The following is a 16834-nucleotide window of genomic DNA, read 5'->3' on the forward strand; positions in this document are numbered from 1 at the left end:
CACTACATTTTCAGCACTCAGTACCAAAAAGGTTCACCATCATTGGCCTTTAGTAATCAATTTGTTTTTGAAAGTATAAAGTTACCTTGCTTTACCTTCCCGGGGATAGATTGCATTTCTGAATTGATTTTTCTAGTTTTTATTTGCACAATGAAACTGATTCTAGTACTATTCAATTTCTGTTCATGTTCTACTAAATTATTTTGAATATTGACATAAATAACTGCATATTTAAATTTCTTCATCTGTGATAAACTTCATAACAGATACCATCTACCATCTGGTAGCAGTCTGTTAACGGTCCTTATAAAGGAATAAAAGCACAGTTAATCATATTATGCACATGGACACATACACACATGCACAAGTTCTATAGTACTGATTTTGCTCAGTACCATCTTCACAGATTTAGAATTTCTTCCTCTTAAATCTTCATTCATATTATTCATTGTTGGTATTTTGTGGCAACATGTTTAGCCTCTTCATCTTAAACAGAAGGAATACAGATGCATAGAAGTTATAAACAAAAAAGATCACGTAATGGTTGACATTTTATGGTAAAATGTGTGTTTCTTTCCACATCACCAGTGGTGGGATTCAAATAATTTAACAACTGGTTCTCTGCTCTAATGATCAGCTGGGTAGGCATGGCTGGGTGGTCATGTGATTGGGTGGGTATGGTCAACTCAACATTACTCATTTTGAGGGGTGGCTCACCTCGCCTCTCCTTGCCCGTCCCCTCCCAGCCACTCCTCATCTCACACAGCCTCTCCTTACCGAATGGCTTGCCTCACCCGGCCACTCACCCAGCCACTTGACCGGCCGCTCACCTGACCTTTGAAATAAGCACAACACGGAAGGCTTCCATCCTAGGAAATAAGCCCAATCAATGCTTCTCTCTCCACCAAATAGGGTGGCCTGTCTTCACATCTTTTCCAATGCAGTCTCCCTTCCAAGCAATCCTATGTATAAGATCAGCAATGCACACCAAACTGATCTGGAGGAGGAGGAGGGGGAGGATTTGAGCTACCTGTGCAGGCATGAGTGATCAGTTCAGAACAACTGTGCACTGTATGAGTAGCACCCTAACCAGAGTGTGGGAGTGCCCAGCAACCGATCAGGATTCACAATCTCAAAAGGTAAAAGCAACTGAGCAGCCATGTCTCCTCCAGGAACTTCACCATCATTTGGGCTCTTCAGCCTTAATTAGGACTGAGGGTGATGAGAGTTGCGACCAGACTCCCGGAAACAATGCCCCCTCCACTCAGATGAATGGAGCCCAGGCATCTTCCTCCTCACTTCCACCTTTAAGAGAGGGGCCAGGGCCAAAGACTAGAAAACTAGGGGGCACCCCACCTGCTGCTGCATACGAAAGAAGGCTTCAAGCATCCCACACAAAGCAGTCTAGTGCCAAATCTCTCCCCGCTTACCCCATGGTCTAATATTTACATCCAACCCCACTGCAGTTCTTTACAATGAAGCTGAACCTGGCGCCTCCTCCAGAGGTGGCTGGGAAGCCAGGCACTCCTACACTCTGCTTGGGATGGAGGACTAATCCTGGCCTCATCAATGCCACTGAGGAAGGCTGCATGAGCTGGCCCGGGATCTGCAACCAGCCCATCCAAGTCAACCAATGTTTCTTCTCCACCACCAACAGAGACTTTCTGCTGCCTCCTGCCACTTTCTGCATTTAACTTTGGAGCCACCCAGGTGAGGACAGCCCACCATATCCAGAACCTGCTGCATCCCCCAAGTGGCAATCCCAGCCCTGACCACTGCTACTGCCACCTCATGAGCCAGCCAGTCTAACCCAACACCACCAGGCACTTCTGGCCAGCCTCCTGGGGGCCTCATGTGAAGGGATGATCACCCTCAGCCCCACATTGCCCAGAGAGGCCAGTTGGCAGGGACTCTGTGCCCAACAGAGGGGCTGGGTGGGTGGGGGCTTCTTCCCCTCCCTCTTTTGGATGGATTTACAAAGAAAAAGCTGGAAACTTCAAGCCAGGCATGTCCTGCAGCCCCCGCCCACCCTTGTGGCAGCTCTGGGCTGGGCAGGAGTTTGTCTTTCAGGGTTGGTTGCAACCCCTGATCTTTCCTTTCCTCCCATGGCTGGTGGCAGAGGAAGGCAAGCCAAGGCTGAGCCACTGCCAGCCCCTCCCAGCCCACATCTCACCCCCATCCAGACTCTCTGCACCTGCTGGGCCGCACTTGCCACAGCTAACAGTAAGCAGGGGGAAGCCAGGGACTGTGAGGCCACCCACATTGCCCCTCGGTAAGCTGCTCGTCCCCCACCTACCCAGTCAGAGCAGAATGTGGAAGTGCCTGGCTGCCTGGCTTCCTTCCTCACCTGAGGAGGAGGCACCAGATTCTGGATTCATAATAAAGAACCACAGAGAGAGGTTGGATGTAAACACTAGACCCATGATAGCGAATCTGTGGCATGCATGCTAGAAATGGCACACAGAGCCATCTTCCGGGCACGCCAGCAATTGCCCATTGTTCTTCCGGGTTCCAGTGCACACATGCGTGCCGGCCAGCTGGTCTTCATGCATGCCTGCCTGCCAGAAACTGGAAGACCAGGTGATTGGTGCACATGCGCACCAAGGAACTGCTCTTCTAGTTTCTGGCACTGCCCTGTGCACGCGCACCATTTCGGCACTTGGTTCCAAAAAGGTTTGCTAACACTGCACTAGACCATGGGGTAAACAGGGAGAGCTTTGGTGCTTGGTCACTTTGTGTGGGCTGCTCAGAACTGTCTTTCGTGCACAGAGGCAAGTGGGGTGGTAAAGAGCCTCATAGATTTTCTAGGCTTTGGCCCACAGCCTTTCTCTTATGAGAGGCTGCCAGTGGAAGTGAAGAGGAAGATGCCCATGTTCTGTTCATCTGAGTGGTAGGGGCATTGCTGCCGGACGTCTGATCATGACTCTTGCCATCCTCAGCCCTAATTAAGGCCGAGGTGGAAGAGCCCTGAATGGTGGTGAAGTGTCTGGAGGTGATGTGGCTGCTTGGTTGTTTTACCCTTTGAGATCATGAATCCTGATCGGCCGCTGGGCATTTCCACATTCTGGTCAGGGCACTGCTTGTACAGTGCACAGTTGCGCCGACTGATTACTCATGCCTGCTCAGGTAGCTCAAATCTTCCCTCCTCTTCCTCCAGATCAGTTCTATTGCTCAGCATTGCTCATCTTATACACAAGATCATTTGGAAGAGAGGCTGTGCTTGAAAAGATGTGAAGACAGGCCACCCTGTTTTGGAGGGGAGAGAGGCATTGATTGGTCTTATTTTCCTGGCTGGAAGGCTTCCATGTTGTGCCTATTTCGGAGGCCCTGCGAGGAGAGGCCAGGCCAGGCGAGGAGTGGCTGGGAGGGGAGGGGTGAGGCACGCTATTCAGCCAGTTCACTGAACTGCACAAAAAGTTAGTTACCGATTCTAGTGAACTAGTGCAAACTAACTGAATCCCACTACTGCACATAATCTACAAAAATATTCATTATTACGATTTTCTGTAAGCAAGTTACAGATTCTTATAAAAATCTAAGTATAGGTTTGTCTTTACATATATACTATTATTGTATTTATGCTCATTGTCCTTATTAGCCATTGATGTAACAGTTTGAATCAGGAAAATATTATAATTACTGCACTATTCCACCGGCTCTTGGTTACTTATCAGAGAAACTGCACAATTTTAACACCTGTTTTAAATCTTGTAACTTCATTGTTATTGTGAAAATCAACATCTTTGTGGAAGTAACAAAGTGCCATGTACATTTTTGCTTCTTTGCAGTGTGGGACATACATAAGAAATCAATCTTATTTTCCATCGAAAGAGTCTGTTATTTACTTTAAAATAAAATAGTAAAAATAATAAATAGTAAAAATCAGTCAACAGTTTTTAATGTTCAGTCTCTGTTCACATTTACCCCCTAAGAGAAAACCTAGTTCCAAATTGCTATCATGCTGATCTTGGCCATACAAAACTATATAGGTAACGTGAACAATAGCAACTGCAATAAGTGCACTTGAGGGGAAACGTCTTCCCTGCTTTCAAACAAATCAGAAAGAGTGGCTGGTCTACACACACACACACACACACACACACACACACACACACACATATATACATATACATATACATATACATATACATATACATATACATATACATATACATATACATATACATATATATATATATATATATATATATATATATATATATATATACACACACACACACACACACACAGAGTTGAGCTGCTGATGGACTTGGATAGCGAGGAACCATATGAGTCTGCCATGGAAGATGTGGATAAGGTGACCAGATGTCCCGATTTTGGCAGGACAGTCACGATTTATAACAATTTGTCCCATGTCCCGGGGTGTTTTTAAAAAGTCCCGATTTTCTGGCTTCATGTTGAAAGCCCAGTGGATTTGCTTAAGAAATCCTAACCGGGGCAAGACAAAAGACACTCTGTCTAAACCCTCTCTCTGTCTCAGTACTTTCATTGAAGATATTAAAATGTTAAAGCAAGAAAACGGACCCCTCCGCGCCCCTTTTACCTCATTTTATAAGAAAGATGACCCAGTACCGTAGAGCTCCAGGAAATACTTGGCTAGAGAAGTCGCAAGTGTTACTTCCTAGATTTTCCGGAGGGGAGGGGCATGGAGGTTGGAGGTCGGCTCGTGTGGAAAAATGGTGGCAAAGTTTCTTTGAAAAAAATTTTCCTGACTAATTTCACCATTTTAATTTGCTCAGTTCTTTGTATTAACATCTACATCATTCTGGATTGACTTGGAGTTCCTGCTTGCTGTAAGTGAGCTGGGTTTTTTTCTTTAATTTTTTTAATGTATTTTAAAATAATATTTTATTTATTGTCCATAGGATTTTTTTAAAATAGTTTTATTCTGTGTGGATTCTTTTTTTAAATTGTCTTAGACTATTTAAAAAAGGATTCTATCCAAAATACAAAATACCAGCTGCAGGTATTCACTTAAGAACCAAAGTTACAATGGCATTGAAAATGTGACTGATGACCATTTTTCACACTTAGCGACCGTTGCAGCATCCTCATGGTCACATGATCAAAATTTTGATGTTTGGCAACAGATTTGTATTTATGATGGTTTCCGTGTTCTGGGGTCATATAATCACCTTTTGACAAAGTCAAATGGGGAAACCAGATTCACTTATGTTATTAACTTACCAGCTGCAGTTATTCACTTAAGAACTGTGGCAAGAAAGGTGGTATAGTGACCAAAGTTATAATGGCATTGAAAAAAGTGACTGATTACCATTTTCACACTTAGCGACCGTTGCAGCATCCTCATGGTCACGCGATCAAAATTTTGATGTTTGGCAACAAATTCGTATTTATGATGGTTTCAGTGTTCTGGGGTCACATTTTGACAAAATTTTGATCAAAATTTTGATGTTTGGCAACAGTTACAATTTATATTTGTAAATTGTAGTTATGTTGAAATAAAAAAAAATATTACAATACTATTTTTGTGTGGTATGAAAATTTTTGTTGCTCTGTATAAAATTTTTAATCAAGCCCCCCCCTCCCCGGGTCAAAGGTGTCCCCCTTTACCAATCTGAAAATCTGGTCACCTTAGATGTGGAGGACCCTGGGCAGGGTTCAGACTCAGAGCAGGGACCAGAGAGGCTGGTTGGCCACCAGGAGGCACCTGAGGCATGGAGCAGTGTGGAGGATCAAAGGCAGTTTGTCCCTGATGCTAGATTACAAAGGGTTGAGAAACGGAAGCAGCAACACACAGGTAGTTGTGCCTGGGCCCCTCCCAAGAGAGTTTATAAGTGAGGCATTGGGAGGGGACATTTGCAGGAAACAACTGTTCAAACTAGTATTGAAGAAATCTGTATTCTAGCCATGTCATGTGGAATTATCTGCGTTTCTGTCTTGGAGCTTTCTGGATTGCTGCCAACCTGTTATCTTGAATGTGAGTTTGCCTGGGCCTTCAGCCAAAGGATTTGTTATCGCATTCATTAAATAGTGGCAAACAGTCAAGCCTGTGTTCTGGTTTATTCACAGGCCAGGGGTGTGTGTCAGTGTGTGTGTGTGTGTGTGTGTGTGTGTATTAGATTTTTTGTATGTAATATAGTATGTAATATAGCCCTGGTTCAAATCCCAGTAAGGGTATGGCTAGCTGATGAGAGCTAAATAGCTTGAAATAGATCTATACTAGTCTCCCTTTATTTATTTATCAGCACAAATACAACAAAACATATACATATACATATACATATATATACATATATACATACATACATACACACACACACACACACACATATATATATGTGTATATATATATATGTTGTATTTGTGCTGATAAATAAATAAATACAGCACAAATACAGCACATATTGGGTTTCTGTCGTGATGGTCTCTTGTGACAAGCCGATGGACAGAGAATGGAAGCAGTTAGCTTCCTCCCATAATTGGGGCATACCAGGGGTTGTGACACACACACACACACACACACACACAAAAACATAATTGGCCTCATTGGTAAATGAAAAAAAAAAGCTTTTATTCTACCGTTATAAAAGAACAGATCATGCATCTTCAATAGCAAGAGAACTCCAATGAATGAACATACAGCAGTTGACATGGTTTTAAACCTCAGGCTATAGCAAATGCAGCATTTGTTTAACATGCTATATTTCTGTCTAGTGCATTAAAGTATGAATAGTCATAGGACAATTTAGTAAAGTAACTTAGCTCCTGAGAAACACAGGCTGAAAGACATTTTTGCTAGAGGAATTTCTTGTTCTTCTTCTTTGTCACCACTATAAACAGCTTTTTTTATTGAGATCTCATGAAATGTGGTTTATGGAACAGAGGGTTACTGCAAAGAAGGAATTGCCAAGAAATCAGGAACAAGTATCTTTGGAGAACCATGAGGATGCAGCAAGATGGATGAGACAGAATCTAATTTTGCAGGAAGGTTTTGAAGATTGAAGTAAATAAATATAAATTCAGAATATACTACATTTATAAAATATAGAACTAACAATAGTTTAATAAATGTGCAGAAAATGATAAAAAAACCAGGTGAAATTATCTATGATAGTAGATTATTTTATGGCCCAGACAAAATAATTTAGCTTTTTAGTGAACATACATTTACTGTGATAGATTAAACTTAGATGAAATCCATGAACTTGTTGGATATCACAACATTGATCAATGAAAATCAAATCACTTTTCCAAAGAACAATTATGAATAAATTTTCCCCAAAGCATACAGTTATATAAATAATAATGATAAAGGTACGATAAAAATAAATAAATATATACATACATATATACATCATTCTTCTTAGCACATTCTCCAGTTTTGTTCCATCTTGGTTGTTTAGAATGTTTTCTATTGGGTGCTGTTAACATGGAAGTTTGTTAGGTTTAAGAAATGATGCATTGATTCTTTCAATCATGAAACAACTCACTGTTCTTATGTTTTGCTCAACTTAGAGGAAAAAAATAGGCTGCAAATCTGTGTCCACCTGCCTAAAAATAAGACCTGGTGAATTATCTGCAAAATTCTGGAGGAATGTTAGATGAATGCAATTATTTATCAGGAATTCCATCTCTCTTTCACTGGCAAATTGTCAAACTAATATTTTATATGCTTGGTTATTTATATTTTGCCTTTCCACAAAAACTTGAGATGAGTGTCTCTCCCCATAAACAATAATCTTTCGAGCTAAGATGGAATGTAATTATAGGGGTTAATTGGCTTTTGTATTGAGGTTTTATTTGTGTAAGCTGTCTGGAGTCACTATGAGTGACTTGAGCAGTCATACAAAATTTCTAAATAAATAAATAAAGAGTAGTTTGAAATCACTAATGGGCAAGACTGGCTCCCTGGTCTTATATAAGTCTTATATACATGTTTACTCTTTAAACCATGCTTGTAATCTAATACATCAGGTAGTTTTGATCTCATATTTTGAAAATATATCCTTTTGTAATTAAAATTCCAGAACTAGTAATATATAGACGTATGTTTAATTCAATCATAATCATATGTCAATAGCACACCCAATTTGAATGCAAGAACTGGAGAATAATAAATTTAACACTAGAGGTCAGCCTACAGCAGGATATTTTTATCTATTTTAACAGAATAAAACTAGAATCATTTTTTTTCTTTCTTAGATACAGTGAAATATTTTTAGATATAGAGATGTTGTATAGATATACTTGAAGTCAAAGTACTTCTAATCGGTTGGTGTCATTGGTGTTTTAAGGAGGCATTCAAACACAACTAGATTAAGCAATCCTCCAGTCATCCCAAAGGTACTTTTTTGTTCAAGAGGCAACTGGACTTTCTTTCTTTCTTTCTTTCTTTCTTTCTGGCTTTTCTTTGAAGATGTTTCGCTTCTCATCCAAGAAACGTCTTCAACTGAAGAGGCTGAAGACATTTCTTGGATGAGAAGTGAAATGTTTTCAAAGAAAAATCAGAAAACCCACTTGCCTCTTGAAAAAAAAGCACCTTTGGGAAAACCATGACCTGGATGACTGAGAATCTCCATAGATAATCCTCCAGTCATTAAAGGGAGATCTTTCCATGTTTAGACTTTTAAAAATGTATATTAGTTTAATATGGATGGTTTTTGAAAAGTTCTTTTCAGCCATGGATGATGACAATGCCTAGTTCGTTGTAGGGAATCCAGTTGCTGAAAATAATCTATTAATTTTCTAATTTTAAGCAGAACAAACAAGTCACCTCTCTTTATAGTTTGGCCTTCTGGATTTCCCTGACAACATGAGATATATTTCCTTCCTGCCTTTTATCTTCTTTCCCCCCTTTTACTAATAATGTAAATTAACAATATGTTCTTGTCTCTTATCCAACGAGAGAATTTGCTCATCTTAGCTGCTCATCTTGGCTGTTGATTGGGATTATAAAGAGAAAAAAATACTTTGACAATCTCACTGTTCTTAACACAGCTGCGTAGGTGTTCAAAGTCTTTAAAGCAGGGTTTCAATAAAACCTACCTGGGGTTAAACATAAATGCTTATCTTGAAAAGAATGAAAATATATTTGCTATGAACTAAAGGCAGAAATAAGTGAAATTAGAATTCGGTAGGCACAGTTCCAAATCTCAGATGATAGAAATTCCTGTTTGTTTCAGCCCCTCTTTCCAATTTCATATACTAAGCCTCCTCCTAATATACTAAGCCTATTCTTCAAATCCCATAATTCTTAGCAATGACCACATTGGTGGGAAAAGTTCAAGAATCTATGTCTATGCTTCCAGAGATGTCCATACTGGAGAAAACTAGTCTAAACTTTCCTTCCTTAATCTGACTAATGTGTCAGATTCATCTTCTATAATCCCTGCATATTGGAAGGTGATGAAACTTAGTCTAACACACACAAAAAGATATTATGCAACTATTTTCTTCCTCATTTCTCTGCAAACAGAAACAAAATCATTTGAATACTATTTAAAAATTATCCTGTATACAGTTTTGTTAGCAATGTATTACTATCGTTTTAATTGATACTGCATTAGCAGCAAGTTGTACTCTAACTAACACAGGAGGAGAAAATGAAGTTATTGCCAGAAAATTCTTTCTAATACTTCCAAGGTCTTATTTCCAAATTGTGTATTTAAATTTCTGATCCTCACTTTAGAATATTAGAATAGAATAGAGCTGGAAGGGACCTTGGAAGTCTTCTAGTTCAACCTCCTGCTCAAGCAGGAGAACCTATACTATTTCAGATAAGTGATTGTCCAGTATCTTCTTAAAAACCTCCAGTGATGGAACACCCACAATTTCTGAATGCAAGCTGTTCCACTGATTAATTGTCCTCACTGTTAGGAAATTTCACCTTAATTCCAGGTTGCTTCTCTCTTTGGCTAGTTTCCAACCATTGTTTCTTGTCCTGCCCCCCTGGTGCTTTGTAGTGTAATTTGACTCCCTCTTTGTGGCAGCCCCTCATATATTGGAATACTGCTATCATATTGACTGTAATTCATATTTTCTTTCTACTGCCTGTTATTTGCTTGCCATCTCTCTCTTTAGCAAACCTACTGTTTCCAATCTATTGTAGAACTAGGTTTCCCCAAAAAGTAGATTGTCTGCAATCCAGTAATCAACATGGTGAGTTTTATATGGTGCTGTATACTTCATAATCAGCATTTGAAAGTAAATCAATAAATATGTGCTCCTGAAGAAAAGGTCAGTGAATTATTACTCATTCACTGTTAGCTTGTAACATAGTGCTGTATGTGTGGAATAGAAGTAAGAAAATTTACTCCCAGGAAAGTGGATTTTGATTTTTAAAATAAATGACATGCAAATAATTTCTGGACTTCTATTTTTATGTAGATTGGCACTTTATATTTCAAAACTTAGAAGACAATAGTTCAATGTGTAAACATTGCTTAAATAGATTCCTTATCTCAATGAACATGCATCAATCTCATTATAACTTTTATTTGAATACAGCAAGAGTTGGGGTGTCTGCCATGATCTCTACGGAATTCAGTATCAATGTAGGTCATTTTTGAAACATCCCAGCTACATGTCTACCATTATTTCCAATATGATCTGGAAATATAGCATAATTACTTAGTCAACCTCTGCCAAAAATCATCAGAGGCATGAATGATTGGTAGATCTTCAGATATGAAAGTTTGAAAGCTAATGATTTAGAGAATTTAGATACTGCCAATGTATACAGTACTGGATTTATATACTATAAGTAGGAAATAAGGCAATACATACAAGTAGAAATTGAAGTGAGAATCTGGATAGGAATGTGTGTAATCTCATTGTCATTTTTACAGATCTTGTAAATATTTTGATATGCCTTTTTGTACATAGTCTAGATAATCTTCAAGAGCTTTTCAGTTCTGCTTTACTAAGAGAAAATACAAAACAAGGCCCAGCACAGTTAAATTGAAAAGAGTGAGTAAGCCTCACCTGCTGGCAATGGTTACCAGAATATGCAAGACGTGGTAATCTTCTGATCAGGACAGGGTTATGAATGGCTCTCCATTATGGTAAATTATTGTTAGAAATTGGCTTGGCCTGGAGAAAGACAAAGCAAAGTAGGTCAAATTTTGAAGTTGATAAGCTTTCAACTCAAATAGACCAACTAACATGTAGTTTAATTCTTGCTCTGGGACACAGCACATCTACTTCAATATTTTTGTATTTTGCCTTTCGTATTGTACCCCTTCCTCTGGGATTGTTATATATTATTGCTTTATATATTTTTGTCCTTAAAAATGTAGGGCAGTTTTGCTGCATCAACGGGAGAGAGAAATGTTCTCTTTTTGACATTTGTGTTACATACCTCTGTTGCTTAGAAACAGCAGGGACCAAAAAAGAAAGGCAGAAGATTTATAACTGCAAGATTTTCTGTAGAGTTTGGAACCAGAGCAACCTGAAATATATTTGTGATGATGACTGATCAGAAATGCAGCCAATTCACAGTTATACAAAGAATTAAAATGTTTATGTTAATGAGTAGTGAGTGTTGATTTTTAGACCTGTTTAAATCCTTTACAGTAAAAGATGTGGCTCAGAATGACAAAAAGCATTTGGAAACACCTCTGTCATTTTTAAAGCATTAATGCAAAGACTACAAGGAGTAAATGTTAAAGTTATTATCTAATCAGAGCTTTTTCAAGGAGAGGGGGTACATTCCATTAAACAGAAGCCCAGATTAAGAGCTATACTTTCCCAATGCAGGATGGAAGAAAAGGCTCAGGGTAGCCGCACCCCAGGAGTGGGTTTTAGCCGGTACGCACTGGTATGCACATACCCAATCGTGAAATTTAGAATGCCTTCCTGTACCTAAGCTTCCAGAGGCCCTGTTCTGGACCGATCCCACCCCTAGCCTGACCCCCCCCACTTGCTCCCCCCACTTTACTGACAACAAAAGTAAAAACCTCTCAAGGTTTTCGGCTCCTCCGGGGATGCCTCACCACGGCGGCTCGACAAGCGCCGGCTTCCTCCTGCTGCTGTTGCCACTGCGTCTGGCTCCAGCAGAACGTGGCATGGGAGGGTTGGGGAACACGGTGTGGCCAGCGCAAAATACCGTCCATCTCCCCGTGTTTAGAAAAGGAAGCCCGGGTAAGTCCTTTGCTATCAGGCAGGTTCTAGGACACCTGCCACCACCAAAGGACCTTCCCGGAATTGCTTTTCTGAACACGGGGAGACAGACGGTAGTTTGTGTGGTGCAGCAGGCACCTAGGAGTTCTTAGGAGACTGGCCGTGTCGCGTAACCTCCTGCCCTCGCCCCCATGCCCGTGCTTTCTGGCAGCCAGGCATCTTGGGCAAGTCTGGGGACCTTGCAAAGGCCTTGCAAGGTCCCCGAACTTGTCAAAGATGCCAGCCACGCCGCCTAAGCTCCCGCCCCCATGCCCATGCTTTCTGGCGCCCCTGCGCTATAAGCAAGCCCGGGATCGTTGCAAGGTCACAAAAGGTCACTGGACTCGCTTATTTTCCAAGATGGCCATGCCCACTCGGTCATATGACCACCAAGCCACTCCCACCTGGTCACAAGATCACCAAACCACTCCCACAAAACAGGCCACACCTACAGAATAGGTTCTAAAAAATTTTGAAACCCACCATTGTCACATTCCTTTCAGGATCTATCTAGTACCGTGATGGCAAACCTATGGCACATGTGCCAGAGGTGGCATGTAGAGCCAGGTGCTCTTCTGGTTTCCAGCTGGTCTTCGTGGGCATCAGAGTACCAGAAAACAGCCCGAAAAAGGCCCGAAAACCAGCTTGTTTTCAGGCCATTTTTGGGCTGTTTTGGCTTGAAAAATAGCCTGAAAATGGCCCAAAAAGCCAGCCTGAAAAATGGCAAAAAAAAAAAAAAAGGCATGCATGTGCTGGCCAGCTGGTCTTCGGGTTTCTGGTGCTCTGGCATTTGCGCATGCATGCACCTTCCAGTTTGGACACTCGGTGCCAAAAAGGTTCACCATCACTGATCTAGTAGGTTAGAAGTTATAGCTTTATTTTGGCAACGTTCTGTCAATTAGGTGTAATCAAATAAAGGATTGGACTCAATTGGATAGTGCTGTGCCTTTTTCGGGCTTGGGCCTGACCTGAATAAAGGGATGCTACAATGTTCATAAGTATAAAAAACCAGTTGTAAGTCCCTTTTGCAGCTCAGTCATAACTTTGAATGGCTATTAATTGAATGATCATAAATCAAGGGCTATCTGTTTGCTGATACATGAAGAAATAAAGTCGTCTTGCTTTCTGCATTACTCAGGTAAAAAGATAAAGGTTTCCCTTGCACATATGTGCTAGTCGTTCCCAACTCTAGGGGTTAGTGCTCATCTCTGTTTCAAAGCCAAAGAGCCAGTGCTGTCCGAAGACCCTCCATGGTCATGTGGCCAGCATGACTAAACACTGAAGGTGCATGGAATGTTGTTCCCACCAAAGGTGATTCCTATTTTTCTACTTTTATTTTTACATGCTTTCTAACTGCTAGGTTGGCAGAAGCTGGGACAAGTAACAGGAGCCCACTCTGTTACTTGGTGCTAAGAATTCGAACCGGCGAACTGCTGACTTTTATGATCGAGAAGCTCAGCATCTTAGCCACTGAGTCACTGCATGCCTATTACTCAGATACACTCCTACAAAACTTTAGTCTTACTCATTGACATGATTCCAACTTAGTTCCCTCTTTCATCCTAACAAAATACTCCATGACAAGAGTCACCAAAGGACATTTATTTCAAGTTAATATTGTGAATTGTGCATTACAGTTGCACTGGATCTTCTGTTGCCTTGTGGTAAGACTGACTCGAACTTTCACCTATATTGCACTTTGCTCACAGTTTGACGAAGAATGGAGAGGGTGGATTGGAATGCAAGGATTAGGGGAATAGCCTCCAAGCATCATTGGTTTCCATGAGACATTGTTCCCTCTCCCTCAAGGACACCCAGAGTAGATGCCACAGCATAATTGGCTGGTTCCAAAACAAAATGAACAGAAGTGATCGGTGGACATAATGGAATGTGGGTGGCCCATGGGGAAAGGGTAAATGAACTATGCATGCGTTTGTGCAGGAAGCCAAGAGCTGGTTTCATTTCTTCTGTGCCAATATGGACATTCAATAAAGTTTATACTCTCATTAAAATAACTCCCAGGAGTTTCTTTTTCTGGATTTGCCAGCTGGATAGCTGACATCAAACCAGTTCTGCCAGTAGCAGCCTACCTAGACCCCACCAGGAGTTGGGAGTTTCAAGATGTCAGCAACTAACAAAGGAATTGAAGCTGGGGCAAAGCCAGGGGAAGTCTCCTCTTAAGAGACCCCAGTGGTGGCCCAAGTCGAAGCCAAGATGCAAGCAGCTGGTGCATGCCCCAAACAGAAGCCTGAGAAGCCTGAGCAACAACCTGTGCTAAAGGGAGAGAGAGGGATGGAGGGATCCTATTCAGGCCCCAAGGGCTGGTGGGTGAACTATGTGGGAAAGGCAGTGAAAGCAAAGGATCAACCAATCGCCCTTGGTATCACAGTGACCTGGTAGAGCAATTGGAAGACTAGGTGAGCAGCTGAGTGGGATGACCAGCTGAGTGGAAGTTCCCAGCTGCAGCTTGAAGTCCATTGATGGACTTCTGAGGGAGAAGTACAGCAGGTTGGAGGTCTGAAGAGCCACCTCACTGAGGGTGGCAGTTAGAGAAGTTGGGACAGGGGCCATGAAACTGTTGTCTACCCCATCCCCTCCCTTCCTGCAGCCCATGGTACCAACCTGACCTGGGGCAGTGGTAGCTCCACACCAAGGGACAGCAGTTCCCACCCAGCCACTGCCCCATTAGGAGGAGCACATGTAGCCCTAAAGGCAGCTGGTATTCCCATTCAGACACCCCTGGCTTCAGTGAGGGCTGCCACCTGGATACATCCTAGTGCAGGGGTCTGGCAACTTTAAACACTCAAAGAGGCATTTGGACCCATTTCCCACAGAAAAGAAAACACAGGGAGCCACAAAATCTGGATGGGCATGGCCAACTCAACGTCACTCCCACCCAGTCACATTACACCCTCCCAGCCACACCTACCCAGGTTTTGTGGTTCCCAATGTTTTCTGTGGGAAATGCCCCCCCCTCTCCCCCTCTCTCCCTCTCATTTCTGTCTTTCTCTCTTTTTCCTCCACCTCTCTGCCTCTTCTTTCTTTCTTTCTTTCTTTCTTTCTTTTTCTTCCTTTCTTTCCCCCTTCTCTCTCATTTATTTCCCCCTCTCTCCCTCCAACTCTTTCATTTCTCTCCCTCTCCCCTTCTCTCTCTCATTTGTTTCTCTCTTTTCCTCTCTCTCATTCTCTCCGTCTATCATTTTCCCATCTCTCTTTCTTTTTCTCCCCTTTTCTCTCTCTCATTTCTCTCTCTTTCTCTCCCTCTCATTTGTTTTTTCTTTTTCCTCTTCCTCTTTCTTTTTCTTTCTTTCTCTTTCTTCTCTCTCTCATTTGTTTCCCTCTCTTTTCCCTCTCTCTCATTCTCTCCCTCCATCATTTTCTCATTTCCCTCTCTTGCCCTGGAACCCCTGGGATTTTCTCTGCACTGCCAGCAACCAGCTACTTTTTGCGATTCTGCATCCTTCATGGGAAGCTCAGCACCAGCCGCAGTCCCCTTCATGTCAACTCAGGAAGGGAGGAGCAGCTGCTGCCACCACTGAATGCAGGGAGGGAAGAGCTCTGGCTCTCCTGCACAGTACAGCTGGCTGCTCACCTGAGCATGCAGTGGCGGCAGCAGGAGGAGGAGTCACCATTGCTGCCACCTTGATCCCGACCCAGGAGGGTATCCTTCTTTTGTATGTGCACGCGCATGTGAAAGATAGAGAGATGGGAGAGAAAAGGGGAGAAATCCCTTTTCTCTATCTCATCTCTCCTTTGCCCCTTGTGCAGCAGGAGGCGAGGACTTCCTTGAGTGCAAATGTGGCGCGAAGGCAAGCACAGGGCCACTTCGCTCCTGCACTAAGGCTCTGGTGACCCTCCTCCCCCTCCTTCTCATGACCCTTCAGCCTTCAGGGCTGACAGTGAGAGGACTGATTGCCACCTCCCCTAGCAGTCCCTACATGGAGCACCATGGAGTAATGTACCCAGACAAGCGTGCCCAGGTCAATGTCATTACATTAAACTAGAGGCGGATGGAGAGGGATGGTTGGTGTTTCTCCACAATGAAGGGGCTCTGGAGATACAAGACCTGAATGCTTTCAGGTCTTGTATCTAAAGACCCACAGTACCACAGTATGTGGAAACTAGGCTAAGTGGCACCATCACCCTTATGATGGCCCAGATGGAGATCCTCAGAAATAAAGGGGGTTCTCACAGCTTTGTTGGACTTGGCGTGCACTCAGTGCCTAATTAACCTTCAGGCAATGGAGAAACTAGGATTGAGACTGAGAAAGGTAAGACAGCCCATGGGTTTCTCCCAATTAGATGGCTCACATATGGGAGAGATACCAGCAACTTGCCTAACAGAGCCAGTGAGCCTCAGGGTTGGGACCCACAAAGAGTATTTGTTTTATTGTGGCTTCTGAAATGACTGAGACCATGGTCCTAGGCAGGGATGGGTTGCTGCCAGCATTACTGCCAGTTCGGTGCATATGCAATTTTGCTCCGCACACGTACACAGTTGCCCATAAATAGGTCTACACATGTGCAGAATATTAAAAAATGGGGAAAAATATGCCGTGCCGACTAGGGAACTGGTTTGGAGGCACGGCAGGCCTGGGTCACTGCCTGTCCCAGTGACTCAGGCCGGCATACCACTAACAGTTCAGCTGAACCGGTCTGAGCCAGTAGGAACCCACCTCTGGTCCTAGGA

Source organism: Thamnophis elegans, chromosome 11, assembly GCF_009769535.1.
Source record: "Thamnophis elegans isolate rThaEle1 chromosome 11, rThaEle1.pri, whole genome shotgun sequence".
Lineage (NCBI taxonomy): Eukaryota > Metazoa > Chordata > Lepidosauria > Squamata > Colubridae > Thamnophis > Thamnophis elegans.